This window comes from Primulina tabacum, chromosome 3, assembly GCF_025594145.1.
Source record: "Primulina tabacum isolate GXHZ01 chromosome 3, ASM2559414v2, whole genome shotgun sequence".
In the NCBI taxonomy this organism is placed as follows: domain Eukaryota; kingdom Viridiplantae; phylum Streptophyta; class Magnoliopsida; order Lamiales; family Gesneriaceae; genus Primulina; species Primulina tabacum.
In genome coordinates, this window is record NC_134552.1 from 43,732,219 (window position 1) to 43,750,691 (window position 18,473).

Genomic DNA, 18,473 nt, shown 5'->3' on the forward strand with positions numbered 1-18,473 from the left:
GGTGGATTTGTCCCTGGTCATGCTTTACTACTTTCCAATCCCATACATAAAAGTATTTTCTTTCCACGTCGAACATACTTACTTGGCGTTGAGGGATTCGTTGGATCTCGTTCGGGACATTGCTGCACATGCTAACATGCTACCATGAACTTTAAATTCCAAAACTTAATCATGCCTATCGAATGCATCACCCAATGAATTACAAATTTATGACCTTCTACAAATGCTCGGGACTTCACTGTAATAAACAACATACTAACCCCCGACTCAACCCCGAAACAAATCTTGTCAAGAAGTATGAATTTCCTCACCCAATGGAAGGTACGGACCTTGCTTAAAACATAGTTCAACGTTCCCAAATCAAACTTCATGACATCTAAATTAACTTTTTGTATATTAGGACATAAGGAATTAATAGTGCCCAAAGGAAGCAAGAACACCTAGATTTAAAGCCAAAAATCTGCCCGAAGCAGCGCCTAGGCGCTGCCTGATGCGTAGCGCTGCTCTGCAACACCTAGGCACTTGCTGGCACGTACCTGCAGCGCTGCGGCGCCCGCAGTGCGGCGCTGCGGTGCTAGTTCTGTGCTAGCACACCCAAAAATTCTGCACATGAGTTCCCTATGACTTCTAATACATGCACAACTTAACCAACCCGAGACAACACCTCAAAATTCACATAATCAACCCCATGGAAACTCCTAAACACAGCAAGGAACCTCCAACGATTCCCAATGAAGCCTGCAACAAGAAATTCTCAAGAACACGTCAATAACATAATTTTTCAGAAAACACAGTTTGAGCTGTCCCACGAAAATGATCATATCTCACTCAATTTTTATCCAAATAATTCAAATTTTATATCAAAATCAAAGGTATCGAAAAGATCTACGTTTCATATGTTGAAAGTTTTCCCATAATCTCGACCGAAAAAAATAACAGTAATTCAAAATACAGTGAAAAACGAAAATTTCAGATCTAAAAACGTTCAAAAATCGATTCGTCCAGTTTATGCTCAAACTTCCACATAACATACACATGTTTTCATGCATAATCAACATCACAAAACGTAATATAACGAGATTGATGTAGAAACAATAGATTATACATGCCTTATGATGTTAAAGTTTACCGAACCGATGATACCGAAGTGGAGATGGCGCGAGGATTGATCCGGGACGCTTGTGGGACGGTTTTCTTGCAATAAAATTAATCGAAAACTTGCTGGAAAACTCGAAGGAAGGGGACGGCTGCTATACCCTCAAGAACCCTATGTTTTGTTCATCTCAAAATAATAAAAATCTGAATTGTGATAGTGTGTGTATGTTTTGCCGATTTCAGTGTGTGTAAAAACGTGTGTGTGCGTGTGTTTTGAGTGAAAACGTGTATGTGTGTTCTAATTCCGGGTATTTAATTTGCTTAATGATAAATAAAATGTTACTTAAAAGTTAATCCCATAATTAGCAACAATAAAATACACCAAGACTAAACTTAAGAGGTTTTACAAATTCTAAAATTTCTAATTAAATAATTTAGGCTTTTAAAATGCTTGAACTAAATAAATTATTTAAAATGCCCCATTCATAACTTAAAATAAAATATAATATTTATAAATTGCCCAAAAACGTCACCAGGCTCCTTTCCTCGATCCCGCCTCGAATAATTGCCCGTAACGTGAAACTCAAGAAAACGTTTTAAATCGTGCATCACATAAACATAATTAATTTAAAATAATGCATTTGAATAAATCATGCATCGCTATAAATTATTTTAAACTTAAATAAATAATTTAACAATTAAATAAACGCATGGGTTTTACGTGTACTGATTTTGGGCTCTACTAATAAAGTAGTGAAGTAAAGACATAATTTTCACTTTATCAAAATAATTTAGTTAATATACAATAATACCATATATATGCACACCATGCATCCACATGTATATCTACCAATTCCACAAATATATATCCAAAAATCCACAAGTATAACCCAAAAATATATTCACAAGTATATCCACAAAACCAAAAGTGTATATCCACAAATATATCCTAAAATGTACAATGAAGCACATGATCATTTAAGCACCTACATAAGAGTAGAAGAATTCGCTCCATTCACTTCTGACTTCATCATATTGAGATTATTTGTAATATTGATTTTTGATTGATCTTGCAAACTGAAATGTAAAAAACTCGGCATATATCATACACACCACTTTCACATATAAAGACCAGATCATATGCATATAAACAACAAAACTAAGCATATCATAAATAACAAAATAAATGGAAAAACAACGTATCAATTATCATAAAATGCATATTACCATATGCATATATCCCAATGGAAACAAATTATCCCGACCATTAATTCTAATAGAAAAAATTCCAGAATTAATAATTATATAGATTTCATGTGCACATATCCTAATGACAGCAGTTTACCTCAATAATAAACCAGAGCATATCATAAAGAATAAACATACCATCTTCTTCAACTGTGGATTTTCAGATTCAACTATCTCTTTCATTTATCTCATCACACAATATCCACATTCAACAGAACCACTTTGTTTTAGATTACCCTACATAATGAAATTTAAAATTTAATGCAACAATCACGATACAAATAATTAGAACTATCCTGTAATGTACCGTACTTTCAAACTATTTTAAAATTTGCGGAAGAATTAAAATTTTCATAAATAGAAAACAAACTTTCAAATTTGCAATAAAACAACCACAACCAAGTTTGTCAAAAATAGTAAGCGTTAAACGTCATAAACCACTTCATGAAAATCAGAATACTCGAATCAACATTCATAAAAATATTCTTAAAAACATTGGTGGTCCTCGGGTTTAGCCTCTTGAGTAGTCCAAGTCGGCTCATTGATCCCCACCCCTCGTCTCCTCAAATTCATCCTCACCTGCATTGATAAAGTCTAGTGAGTCTAAAAACTAAATATGTATAAACTGGAGATAGCAAGTAGCACATAATAAAACCACATGCATCTTTAAAGTAGAGCTTACATACTTGAAACTTGTACATGCATAATATAGACGTGTCATAACCGTAAAACTTTCCTTAAATATGCTTGCATCATACATACTTGAACATGCATAAACTTCATCATTTTGCGTAGAGATATGTTTCAAAGCAAGTGACATACACATAAATGCGCCTGATCAGACTAAACCACAGTACTGGGCTAACAGGAAAAATTCATTGCCACATACATGAAATCCCCGGTCATGCTTTACCGGGTGGATTGGTCCCTGGTCATGCTTTACCGCTTTCCTATCCTGATCTAAACCCGATCATGCTTTACCGGGGAGGAGAGGTCCTCGGCTATGTTCACCGACTTCGAAACCCGTTCATAATTCGGTCACAAGACATTTAGCATACCTCAAAAACTTAAAAGTATTTTCTTTTTCACGTCGAACAAACTTACTTGGCCTTGATGGATTCGTTAGATCTCGCTTGGGGCCACTACTGCACATACTAACATGAGTTCAAACACTTATCTTTCATAGCTTAGACGTATTAGTCACGCTCACACCCAAAATGCCAAATTTTCTTATGACGTTCTAAATATCTCGGGACTTGACCTCGTTTAATCATCGTATTAAATCATTACATCAAACTCCAAAACAATCCCTAAAAAAAATTAAATTTAATTATTTTTATTTTTATTTTATTTTTAAAAAGGGTACACGGACCCCGTGTAAGGGTCCGGATAGGAGCTGTAAATTCACATTTCGAAGAAAAAAGGACACGGACCCCTTGTAAGGGTCCGGCTTCGGGTCCATGTAGGTGCTGGAATCGTGAACAAATGGAATTCCCTACACTTTGTGACTTAATCCTACTCACTCGATCATAAGGACCGTGAACCAACACCTCAAGACCCATCCTAGGATTCTAAGGCACTGATTCAAACTCAAACAAACACCCCAATACAACTATGCATCACAAACAACGCAACCCAATCCGTGAACACGACATTTGACACCAAAACGCATCCTAGGACTTCTAATGCAGACAAGGATGCGAACCGACACACCAAAAACCATCCCAACATCATACTCAACATACTTAAACGCAGCAGCAATCATCCGTCGATCTCCAACAAAGCCTGCAAAAATAAACTTCAAGAACACATCAAGAACGCATTTTTCAGAAAAATGCAGTTTGAGCAGTCCCACGAAAATGATCATAATTAACTCATTTCTTATCCAAATATTTCAATTTACTGTCAAATCGAAGGTATCAAAAAGTTATACGTTTTATAAGTTGAAAGATTTTCCAGAATATCGACCTGCAAAGTCGCGGTAATTAAAATGACAACAAATTTCGAGTTTTAGATCCAAAAACGTTTCAAAAATCGATCCAACAAATTTCTGCTCAAACTTTGTACATCATACATGGAATTTTACGCTTAATAAACATCACAACACATAATATGACTAGATCGACATATGAATAATAGAATATACATGCCTTGATCTTTAAAAATACTGAAACGACGATACCAAAGCGGGAAGGATGGAGGATTGATTCGGACGAACGTGGCACAGTTTTCTTTGAAGAAAACGAACGAAAACTGCTAGAAAATACAGAGAAGAGGGGCGGCGGCTGAGAGAACTCAAGGAACCCTAAGTTTCCTTCAAAAGAATTGAAATGGAACACAAAGAAATATGTGTGTGTCAGTGTCGTGTTTGTGGGTGTGTGAAAAGTGTGGGTGCGTGTGTTTGGGTTTTTAATTAAGGTAATTAGAGCTAATTAGGTTAATTAAATAAATAATAAATAATCACAAGATAATAAAATGATAATACACCAAAAGTAAAATAATGCACGTCTCAAGTTCAAAGTTTAAAATCTCCAACAAATCAACTTAATATTTTGAAAGGCTCAAAATCTTAAAATCACTTAATAATTTAAATTAGGATTTAAAATGCTCACAACTTAATAAATCATTTGAAGTGCCCCAATCATAACTTAAAATAAAATACCACATTTTAAAAATCGCCAAAAATCTTCGCAGGTCTCTTTTCCCAGATCCCGCATCGAATAATCGCCTGAAACATAAAACTCAAGGAAAACGTTTTAACGTTGATCAACTAAATATATTATAATTTAAAATAATGCAAATTCATAAATCATGAATAAAAACCTAAATTAATGAAATAAACATGTATTAAAACTATTGAATACAATACTTAAGGAATTTAATAACTTGCATGCATGTGGTTCACGTGGATTTTTGGGACGTCACAATCTATCCTCATTAAATTGAATTTCGTCCCACAAATTCGCTTATCCTCGATAGTCTAAAAGTTTAGATTCTTAATTCTAGTATCTCAATAATCTACGCTTCCGCTGCGCTACTCTGATAAAAATTTAAGTCCTTGGCTGTCCGTATGTCTCTTCAATCCTAATTAAATTGCCTATCAAAACCTCGTTTGCGAATCATAACTTAAAGCGACTTATGGCATCTTAGTTTTACCTTACTATGACCTCGAATTCTGATTTCTCTCAAAATTCCCAATATTAGAAATGGAGGTTCAAACTTATCGTATCTTACTTTCCTTATACTATACCCGTAATATTCATCGATCTATTACATTAGCATTTATGCAGTTCAACCTAATGAATCTTAGCACCAGAAGTTACTGATCAACTTCTATCCTTGGTACTACACTCAAAAGTTAAACCTTATCTTAACCCTATAATAATATTGACCTACGATCCTTGAATCGAATCTTTACCTTACGACACCAAACTTACGTAACTTAGCTATTACAAGTACATCCCAAATATAAAATTGTTGAAAATCTTAAATTTCGTGTAACATTAATCCATAAAACCCCAAAATATACGATATCGATCTTCTACTTAAATAATAAAACCTTCCTAGCACCAAACAAATGCTTAAATTATTTCCTTCCCAATTACATTATAGTCAAGGTCTATGATACTTGGACCTTCCTCATAGAAACGAATGTCACATTTTGACGTATCCTCAATACTTAATTCATTTTAACGTATAAAACTTAATAAGCTTCCCCTGTTAATGATGTACTAACTCTAATAAATCAACTTCACTTATAACCAATAGAATTCTAGAATCCACATATAAAGATTTTAGATTTCTTACTCGATAAAAAAAATCTTAATATTCGTCTATTGGTAATCTATGTTGAATACAACTAATTCCCTTTTATTTTTATTTCACCCAATATCCCCGTATGAACACCTATTTCATAAACTTGAAATTCAAACTTACACAACCCAAGTAGTCTTAGATACCCTAATTCTAGTACTCATATCCACTTAATCATAAGTTTCTTAATGACTTACAAAGATTCCTCAAGACAAGGTGCTTGTATCACTTCATACATGCGTCTAAAAATTAATATAACCTAACAATCATACGCAACTTTCGAGAAAATAATTAACCCTAACAAAGGTATAACTTTAACTGTTAAGATCATGATTAAAAGTTATGCTACATCAAACCTTAAGCTCCCAAAAAAAAGTAAACTTACTGTCTAATCTTATAACTTAACTAATTGATCAACTTTATCTTAAATTGTTATCACTCTAAATTCTTAATTTGCCTCTGCATTATTCCACTAACACTTAGATTTTTAAGTCCAATATTGATTCAACCTACAATGCCCTTGATTACCATTCCTTATAACATTATAACCCATATATTTCAAGGTTCTAAATATCTTTTCAAGCCTAAATCAGCGAAAACTCCTATCATTCAAACCATTCATTTCTCACTTATTACTAAACTAGTCCTCAAATTCCTTAACAATTGCAAAAATAAATTCCTAATTTCCTCGATAATACCCAACTTTGTCCATAATTTTGAAAATCCTACAATTACCCATAAGTTTTTGGTGTTTCTACTTCCATTTTATAGGTTTTTCCTGCATCATAAGTTCAATAATCTTAAGCTTATTAACCCAAAAATCAATTCTTACTATCAATCTTACATTTCCATCAATATTTAAAATCCCAAATTACACAATTTTTTTTATACCGCTAAAGGTCGTCGCAGATTTCGAATCATTATCCTTATACAAAATTTTCAAAAGTTAACTCAACTAGTAACCACGAATCATCAGTATTTTAAAAATATACGTCCCTAAAGCATTAAACTTAAACTTACAGACTTGAGGTGTGACTTCGTGAGCTTCTCGCAACTGGCAGTAGAATAACCCTTTACAAGAACATCGCTCTGATACCAACTGTAACGTACCGTACATTCAAACTATTTTAAAATTTGCTGAAGAATTAAAATTTTCATAAATACAAAACAAACTTTCAAATTGCATTACAACAACTTGCTCGTCTAAAACGATTGCAATAAAACAACCACAACCAAGTTTGTCAAAAGTAGTAATCGTTAAATGTCATAAACCACTTCATGAAAATCAGAGTACTCGAATCAACATGCATAAAAATATTCTTAAAAACATGGGCGGTCCTCTGGTATAGCCTCCTGCTGTGGGGACCCGGACGCTAATTCAAATTTTAATCGTTCTTAAAATTAATCAGTCAATTATAATAAACAGGGTCTAAATTTTTTTTTTTAAAATACAATGCGGAAACCTAAGATTAATCAATCTGAAATACACATTATACATAAAAGTACAAGTCTTGTATTTCCTACAATGATTCAACTAGGTTCCACTACTATATATCAAGTGATGATTCCTAGTTTACTTTTGAGCCCGGATCTCCACGCTATCTAGTCCAGCCTCGTTTTCTTCTTGACCCTAATTCTGTCCCACCTATTGTCATGCACACATACAAACAAGACAACAGCCGGATAACTCCGGTGAGAATTACATTCCCAGTATAAACCAACGAAACATGCAGTTATATAAAAAATGTAAAAGCATGTAAAACATGTAACATATGTCAGTGACATGCAACAAAATCAGAAACATAATCAATCTAAACTGCCAATCATACTTGTGACTCCACATCTCAGACTAGACTCAATCCTAGGCTAGGGATCCCGATTTCCAGATGTTGGTATTCCTATATCGACCAACAATAATAGAAGAAACTCCGATTCTATCCACGTCGATATAACCAAACATCCAGTGTCTTGACCTATCCGTCACAGACGATGGCACTATCGCCAATACACTATCTTGTGACATCGTGCAAGGTGCCCGTGGCGATCCCGCCATTATAAGGCACTTCTGTCACAGGATCACTCATCAAATCTTCATCTAACACATGCTCTCTATAAATCAATAGAACAATCATATCAAATCAAGTCCATGCAAATATCAATGCAATAAGGTAAAGTATGTGATTTAGGGAAACTCGAGTCAAACTTCCCTCGAGTTTTGCAATCCCAACTCAACATTAATTTATACCTTTCTCTTCTCGGTCTGACGAAGACGAAGTCCCGAATTCAACTTTGTCCATACCCAATCTGATAATGACAATATTGAACAGGTACAATATCAATCAACACTCAATCTGATCAATATCAATCAACTGATGTTTCGACGGTATAACAATACAGTCTCGATAACCCCGTCAATCTCAACATCACAGATATAATACTAGACTTCATAAACAGTATCAGTACAACTCATAATCTCAATGATAATACAAATCTGATATCGACTCTCGATCAAATCAACTCCAAAAATCATAACAATGACATAAACAGTCTGTTTTTCAATCTGACTTCAATTATACGATGTCTACTGTATCAGAAACACCATATAGGAATCATATTCAATTCTGACAATATCATAATTTCAAATCATGTCTTAACGTAACAAAACTTACGTCCAGTTGTAGCCTGTAACGATAGGAGCACAGTACTGAAGTCGGATTTAAAATCTGACGACCAGATTTCTCGTAATTCAATTTCTATTATCAAGAATGGAAAACTTCTCCCTAACCTCAATTTCTTTCTTACCAATTCTGAGGGATAAAATCGATTGTTAATATATATATATCATGCATGTCTAATGCTAGGTAGATCACGCCTTTGTGTAACACGTCTCACCGCGGGTGCACTAGCTCTTGGACCGCGGGTGCGCTAGCTATACTGATCCACATCCAAAGTTTCAGAAGCGACGACCGCGGGTGCGCTCAGTCATGTACCGCGGGTGATTTGATCCTACTGTAGCAGCACCGCGGGTTCGCTCTGTTTGGCACCGCGGGTGCGGTCTTGTCTCGGTGCATCCACCGCATGTGCGGTCTTCTCATTACCGCGGGTGCAGTCCAGCTACTGTTAACTTTCAACATTTTATGCTAAACGACCGCGGGTGCACTGTCTTTGCTGTCCCAACAAAATATTTTGCAACTCAATTCGAATCGCAACGTCGCTTCCTCGCCCTTCTATAAATACATCAAATCATGCATTAATAAGTTCTGCTTACCTATCCACATCTCGGGCCTTACATTTCTTCCCCTCTTAGATATGAGTTCGTCCTCGAACTCATAGTCAATCCAATCAGATACATCAGAAGAAATGTAAAACCAAGTTTAATCAGAAAACTCATCTCAATGAATAACTTCTGAAATCTCAATCTCATAGCGGATTCTGTCTTTTAGATAGTCTCTTTGATATTCTGACAATCTTACTATGTTTTCAACAACAGAATAATCTTCATTTTGAAATATCTGTCTTTTACGGATCTCTAATTCCAAACTGGAATAATAATTCAAGAAGTATAATATCATAATATCCTTCGGAATAACCCTGTCCGAATCAATCTTGCAATATTGGCTATACAACATCCGTATATACCAATCCACAGCTCATAACAAATCAACACCATCAGCTGTTATCAAATCTGTTTAACCTAGTCAAGGATATATTCTATTTTCAGTTGCAAATACCAATAGTCATCGTCCGACGTTGGCATATTCGAGCAATCTGTCAATCATAATCACATCACAGCACAGTCTTGTCAAGATTTCAGTAGTATCGTCACACAATCCATAGAAATGTACTCCCATTTCTATTCAAAAACCCACAATCTAGATAACCAATCTCCTGGTTTCTATCTTTCTGTCTTCATCTGTCGAGGATTCAGACATTTCCGTACAAATTCTGCTACAACTGACTTTCCTCTGTTTATATCAGAACTGTCTCTTTTCGAAGTATCATATCTTTTTCTGTTACCAGCAAGAATACTGAATTGACTACTGTGCGCTTCTGACAAACATCTATCAGTTCAGATTCGAAATATCGGCACAAAAAAATCGGTTATTCACATATAATATAGTAGTACCTACCTGATATTCTGATTGACACCCTACTCTGCTTATCGAAATTAAGTTCTATACATTCTGATCAAACTTCTGAACTGCTGTAACTTTCAAAAGCTCTGATTCGGCTTGAACTGTATATAATCTCAACAATATACAACAATCTGTATCAAATACAGATTCAGAATAACAGCAATATCGGCTCAGATTCTAAATATCAATCATCTATACTGATCTAATAAACTCATAGAACGTGATTTCTGACAATATTGTCGATCTGACTAACCGATTACATCTTCAACGTTGTTTAGATCAACGGCTATATCATCTTCGAATGTAATGTCCCCCAAACAATATACTCTGTCTCAAATGCTGTTTTAGAACAATAACAATTCGTAAGCAATTTCAAAACAACAGTTACATATCATAATCTGCTAAACTCGTGAAAAAAAAAATTTCTGACATTTCTGACTCGGTGTCATTCTCAGCCACTGATCACTGCCTCAGCTGTGCTAATATCAATCGGTATACCATATTCGGATATCACATACTCGGAATACAATTTGTTTCAATCAAGATTCATATCTGAACAATTTCTGTATACAACAATTTTAGTTATCAGATCCTTCAATACAAGATATTCGATTTAGTCAGTCATATGCCACGAGTATATCACAAAATATCATAGATAAACGGCATAAAATCATCAGAATACCTCTGAATACAGGATTCATCAACCCATAATCAGAACAAAAGTATTTTACAGAGAACATACAATCAGATGTAACTTTCGGTCAGTAAATCTTCTAACTTATATTTCAATTCTTTCAAATCAATCAGTATCATTCTGTACGGACTTCTAAAATAAAACCAGTACCTGGTATCAAATCAAGGCGGAAATCACTCTCCCTGATATAAGGCAAATCCGGAATTTCATCTAAAAAGATTTTAGCAATTCTCCTGCTACTGACAAATCAGCTCATGGTATATTCATTTCCAGTAATCATTTGAATTCATAAGGAATAATTCCATTCCTTTCGATAATCATCGAATCATAATTAATACGGAAATCAAAGGAATCCAAAATCGAAAATCCTTACCGTACATTATTCATTCTTCGGCCATTTCAGGTCCGAATCTTACCATCTCCTGGTAAGAATCTACCATAGATCTGTACTTGTTCAATATATCCATATCAATAATGCTGCCAGAATCAGACAATACAAGTACAACATAATCTAACTCAATCTCATTCTCATCTTACTGCAGAATACAATATTTCACAGAATGTCACTGATATCAAATCCTCTCCCCAAAAGGTAAGGAGATCAATACTCCAGTAAATATAGACTCAATAGATAAAGCATGTCTCAATGCAATTCATACAAAATTATGTATAAGATGTATTAATATCTCTTAATACATACTCAAAATAATCATAAAAGAACAGTTACCTGCCACTATATCATCAAGTGCCTCCTGGGTCTGTTCCTCGGTCACTACCACCAGATGATTATGCTCCCTGAAATCGTCGGGAACTTTTCTGTGGACAGACTCTAGCAAAGTGTCCCTGCTTTTTACAGATATTGCACCTACCAGTCACTCCCTGGCATTGCTCTGTAGGATGTCTCCCTCCGTAAGTTCTGCAATAAACTCCAGTATAACTTGGGCTAGAACCACTGGAGCTAGATAAACCGCTCGGTCCGCTCCCTAATTTCTTAAACTGTTTCTATTGAGCTTTCAACAGAACTGGCTTCCCACTCGTACTGCCACTATTAAATCTGAGAGGGGATTACTGTGTCTGGGGTCGGGTCACATCCAACCTACCTCGTTGTAGACTCAAACTTGCCTCGGCTCTCTTTGCTTTATTCAAAGCATCACCAAAATGCTGGGATCGCTCTACCTTTACCAAGGAAGATATCTCAGCATTCAATCCTTTGATGAACTGATCCGCTACAACTTCATCATTCCCAGCTATAAGAGGAGCAAAACGTAATAAAGTAGAGAATTTAGCAACATATTCTTCAATATTCAGTTGGCCCTGTTTCAAATTCTCAAACTCTGCTTTCTTGTCCTCTCGGTACGAAATTGAGAAAAATCTTCGATAGAATTCAGCTCTACAGATTTCCCACGTAATTACCAGTACCACACTGTTCTAATACTCTTTTGGTTGTAATCCACCAACTCCTTGCGACGTCGTGTAACTGGTTGGGCAATAATTTAATTCTCCGTTCGTCTGGATACTCAAGTGAATCAAACAATATCTCTATATCATCTAACCAATTCAAACAATCATCAGATGTCTCAGTACCCGTCAGAATCAGCGGTTGAAATGACTGAAACCTCTTTAACTTGTGTTTCCATCAGAGTTTCTGACACATCCACCTGATCAGTCGAAGTACTACCTCGTTTTGGAATCCTGCGAGGAGGTATATCTGATAATCACAAGAGTTAGCAATCACATGAGACAAATCCGTCTCAGTCCCTTCCTGATCAGCTTACCCCTGATCAAGAATTGGTTCTGATCCCTTTTCAAATAATACATATTACCAAATCATCTCAGATATTTAGGTAACATGTATTAAAAAGCAGTAAAACATAATATCATGCTAGCATACACAATGTAATTCAATATCATAATAAACCACATGCTAGCACTCACATGCAAGGAAAGAAAACTCATTCTACCACGCTCACTAACTTCTATCTCAATCTACAAAACCTAATGCTCTGATACCACCTGTTGTGGGGACCCAGACGCTAATTCCAATTTTAATCGTTCGTTAAATTAATCAGTCAATTATAATAAACAGGGACTAATTTTTTTTTTAAAATACAATGAGGAAACGTAAGATAAATCAATCTGAAATACACATTATACATAAAAGTACAAGTCTTGTATTTCCTACAATGATTCAACTAGGTTGCACTACTATATATCAAGTGATGATTCCTAGTTTACTTTTGAGCCCGGATCTCCACGCTATCTAGTCCAGCCTCGTTTTCTTCTTGACCCTAATTCTGTCCCACCTATTGTCATGCACACATACAAACAAGACAACAGCCGGATAACTCCGGTGAGAATTATATTCCCAGTATAAACCAACGAAACATGCAGTTATATAAAAAATGTAAAAGCATGTAACATATGTCAGTGACATGCAACAAAACCAGAAACATAATCAATATAAACTGCCAATCATACTTGTGACTCAACATCTCAGACTAGACTCAATCCTTGGCTAGGGATCCCGATTTCCCGATGTTGGTATTCCTATATCGACCAACAATAATAGAAGAAACTCCGATTCTATCCACGTCGATATAACCAAACATCTAGTGTCTTGACCTATCCGTCACAGACGATGGCACTATCACCAATACACTATCTTGTGACATCGTGCAAGGTGCCCGTGGCGATCCCGCCATTATAAGGCACTTCTGTCACAGGATCACTCATCAAATCTTCATCTAACACATGCTCTCTATAAATCAATAGAACAATCATATAAAATCAAGTCCATGCAAATATCAATGCAATAAGTTAAAGTATGTGATTTAGGGAAACTCGAGTCAAACTTTCCTCGAGTTTTGCAATCCCAACTCAACATTAATTTATACCTTTCTCTTCTCGGTCTGACGAAGACGAAGTCCCGAATTCAACTTTGTCCATACCAAATCTGATAATGACAATATTGAACAGGTACAATATCAATCAACACTCAATCTGATCAATATCAATCAACTGATGTTTCGACGGTATAACAATACAGTCTCGGTAATCCCGTCAATCTCAACATCACAGATATAATACTAGACTTTGTAAACAGTATCAGTACAACTCATAATTTCAATGATAATACAAATCTGATATCGACTCTCGATCAAATCAACTCCGAAAATCATAACAATGACATAAACAGTCTTTTTTTCAATCTGACTTCAATTATACGATGTCTACTGTATCACAAACACCATATATGAATCATATTCAATTCTGACAATATCATAATTTCAAATCATGTCTAAACATAACAAAAATTACGTCCAGTTGTAGCCTGTAACGATAGGAGCACAGTACTGAAGTCGGATTTAAAATCTGACGACCAGATTTCTCGTAATTCAATTTCTAATATCAAGAATGGAAAACTTCTCCCTAACCTCAATTTCTTTCTTACCAATTCTGAGGGATAAAATCGATTGTTAATATATATATATCATGCATGTCTAATGCTAGGTAGATCACGCCTTTGTGTAACACGTCTCACCGCGGGTGCACTAGCTCTTGGACCGCGGGTGCGCTAGCTATAATGATCCACATCCAAAGTTTCAGAAGCGACGACCGCGGGTGCGCTCAGTCATGTACCACGGGTGCGCTGATTCCTACTGTAGCAGCACCGCAGGTGCGCTCTATTTGGCACCGCGGGTGCGGTCTTGTCTCGGTGCATACACCGCAGGTGCGGTCTTCTCATTACCGCGGGTGCAGTCTAGCTACTAGTTAACTTTCAACATTTTATGCTAAACCACCGCGGGTGCACTGTCTTTGCTATCCCAACAATATATTTTGCAACTCAATTCGAATCGCAACGTCGCTTCCTCGCCCTTCGATAAATACATCAAATCATGCATTAATAAGTTCTGCTTACCAATCCACATCTCGGGCTTTACACCTGCGCAATCCAAGTCGGCTCATTGATCCCCACCCCTTGTCTCCTCAAATTCATCCTCACATGCATCGATCAAGTCTAGTGAGTCTAAAGACTCAACATGTATAAAATGGAGATAGAAAGTACTGCATAATAAAATCACATGCATCTTTAAAGTAGGGCTTACATACTTGAAACTTGAACATACATACATAAGCTTGAACATACAAACATAATATAGAAGTTCCATCAACGTAAAACTTTTCTTAAACATGCTTCCATCATACATACTTGAACATGCATAAACTTCATCATTTTGCGTAGAGATATGTTTCAAAGCAAATGACACATACATAAATGCGCCTGATCAGACTAAATCACAGTACTGGGCTGATAGGGAAAATCCACTATCACATACATCAGATCCCACTCATTCTTTACCGGGTGGATTGGTCCCTGGTCATGCTTTACCGCTTTCCAATCCTGATCTAAACCCGGTCGTGCTTTACCGAGGTGGAGATGTCCTCGGCCATGTTCACCGACTTCTAAACTCGTTCATAATTTGGTCACAAGACATTTAGCATACCTCGAAAAATTAAAAGTATTTTCTTTTGCACGTCGAACAAACTTACTTGGCGTTGAGGTTTTCCTTGGATCTCGCTTGGGGCCACTGCTGCACATACTAACATGAGTTCAAACACTTATCTTTCATAGCTTAGACGTATTAGTCATGCTCAAACCCAAAATGCAAAATTTCCTTACGACGTTCTAAATATCTTAGGACTTGACCTCGTTTAATCATCATATTAAATCAATACATCAAACTCCAAAACAATCCCTAAAAAAATTAAATTAAATTTTTATTTATTTATTTATTTTTAAAAGGGGTATACGGACCCCAGTGTAAGGGTCCAGGTAGGTGCTGGAAATTCATATTTCGAAGGAAAAAGGACACAGACCCCGTGTAAGGGTCCGGCTTTGGGTCCGTGTAGGTGCTGGAATCGTGAACAAACAGAATTCCCTACAATTTGTGACTTAATCCTACTCACTCGATCATAAGAACCGTGAACCAACACCTCAAGACCCATCCTAGGATTCTAAGGCATTGATTCAAACTCAAAACACCTCAAAACAATTACGCATCACAAACAACACAACCCAATCCATGAACACGACATTTGACACCAAAACGCATCCTACGACTTTTAATGCAGACAAATGCCTATCGATGCAAACCGACACACCAAAAACCATCCCAACATCATACTAAATATACTTAAACGCAGCAGCGATCACCCGTTGATCCCCAACAAAGCCTGCAACAATAAAACTTCAAGAACGCATTTTTCAGAAAAATGCAGTTTGAGAAGTCCCACAAAAAGGATCACAACTCACTCATTTCTTATCCAAATATTTCGAATTTACTATCAAATCGAAGGTATCAAAAATTTATATATTTTATAAGTTGAAAGTTTTTCCAGAAAATCGACCGCAAAGTCGCAGTAATTAAAATGACAGCGAATTTCGAGTTTTATGATCCAAAAAACGTTTCAAAAATCGATCCAACAAATTTCTGCTCAAACTTTGTACATCAGACATCGATTTTTATGTATAATAAACATAAAAACACATAATATGACTAGATCGACACAGAAATAATAGAATATACATGCCTTGATTTTTTAAAATACTGTAACGATGATACCGAAGCGGGAAGGATGCGAGGATTGATTCGGGACGAACGTGGCACAGTTTTCTTTGAAGAAAACGAACGAGAACTGCTAGGAAAATACGGAAGAGAGGGGCGGCGGCTGAGAGAACTCAAGGAACCCTAAGTTTTCTTCAAAAGAATTGAAATGGAACACAAAGAAATACGTGTGTGTGAGTGCCGTGCTTGTGGGTGTGTGAAAAGTGTGGGTGCGTGTGTTTGGGTTTTAATTAGGGTAATTTGGTTAATTAAATAAATAATAACTAATCACAAGATGATTAAAATGCTAATACCCCAAAAGTAAAATAATGCACATGTCTCAAGTTCAAAGTTTAAAATCTCCGACAAATCAACTTAATATTTTGAAATGCTCAAAATCTTAAAATCACTTAATAATTTAAATTAGGATTTAAATTGCTCACAACTTAATAAATCATTTGAATTGCTCCAAATCTAACGTAAAATAAAATATAGGATTTTAAACAACGCCAAAAATCGTCGCTAGTCTCTTTTACTCGATCCCGCATCGAATAATCTCCTGAAACATAAAACTCAAGGAAAACGTTGTAACGTGGATCAACTAAACATATTATAATTTAAAGTAATGAAAATTCATAAATCATGAATAAAAACCCAAATTAATGAAATAAACATGCATTAAAACCATTTAATACAATACATAAGGAATTTAATAACTTGCATGCATGTGGTTCACGTGAATTTTCGGGACGTCACATATCCATTCATGTCTTCATACATAGGCACAATTTATACCGTCAATTGTTTAAAACATGGCCTTTGAGAAATACCCTTCGAGGAATTGTACATTTTGACCCAACTACATTTTAAAAAGTAAAGAATTATATATTTTTTTCATATTTATAAGTGAATGCATTCAAAATCGACATAATTTACTACTTACTTGGATCACTATAGTTTTCCATGTATCGTCTCTGTTTCTGTTAGCCGTAGAGTCCAATAAATATATCATATTTTTAGCTTCATTGATGATAGTCAAGATCCAATGGTACCTGCAAAAATGAAAATATAGCATTGACTAGTATGTAGTAAAAATCAATAAATAACTAAACTCTTACCCAGTGTTGTATGGGTTAAGGCAGATGATGACTCTACACATTGCTTCCTACTGATCAGCAATATATCGTGATAAGTCACAACCATCTTTGCAAATTGGGCATGTAGGTATGCTTCTGGGATCCACAAATGAAATATAATCAGCCGTATCTTCTTCTCGCAAATATTTGTAGAGGTGACTGTACTAAAATATTATATAACTTGGTTATAAATGTTTCAAAGTATGGACAAGTTCCAAATAAAATATAAAATATGCAAAAAACATAGTGAGTTAGACATTACATACCCCATGTAAACCAAAATTTGTCTAGCGCCTATCTCACTCATCTCCATAAAGCATAAAATATCTTCTATTCGCAACCGTATGTTTTCAGGACGTCCAAACATAACACCCTCAAACTCTATGTATATGGTCTCCGATTCATTCATCATTCCAAGAGCATGCGCGTATATATACTTGCATGTCATGGGTAATGTTTTTTCAATATTCTTGAACTTGTCGAGCTAACCGGGAACATCCGAAAGAGCAAATAGTTGAGGTTTCCCCTTCTTCTACAATTTAGAATATTCATACAAGTATTCTAAACTAAACCATTGTCCAAGCAACATATATGACAATTGCAAACACAAAATCAAAAGAAAACTTAAACTACCTGTGTCATTGGAAAAATTATCAAGTCTTTAGGCCAACCAATAATGGCTCCAACTGCATCATTGATGATTCCTGGTCCATACTTAATTGGGATTGGAAGTTCTGCTTCTTCA

At 35.6% G+C, this 18,473-nt stretch overlaps 1 long non-coding RNA gene across 1 annotated transcript; it reads right to left on the reverse strand.

Annotated features, from left to right (window-relative positions):
* Positions 1 to 2,335: 2,335 nt before the first annotated feature.
* On the reverse strand, positions 2,336 to 18,079 carry LOC142539141 (uncharacterized). The gene is made up of 3 exons (XR_012818836.1): positions 17,995 to 18,079; positions 17,388 to 17,887; positions 2,336 to 2,580 (listed from the first exon to the last, which is right to left on the reverse strand). It is a non-coding gene; the product is annotated as an uncharacterized LOC142539141 (long non-coding RNA).
* Positions 18,080 to 18,473: the final 394 nt, after the last annotated feature.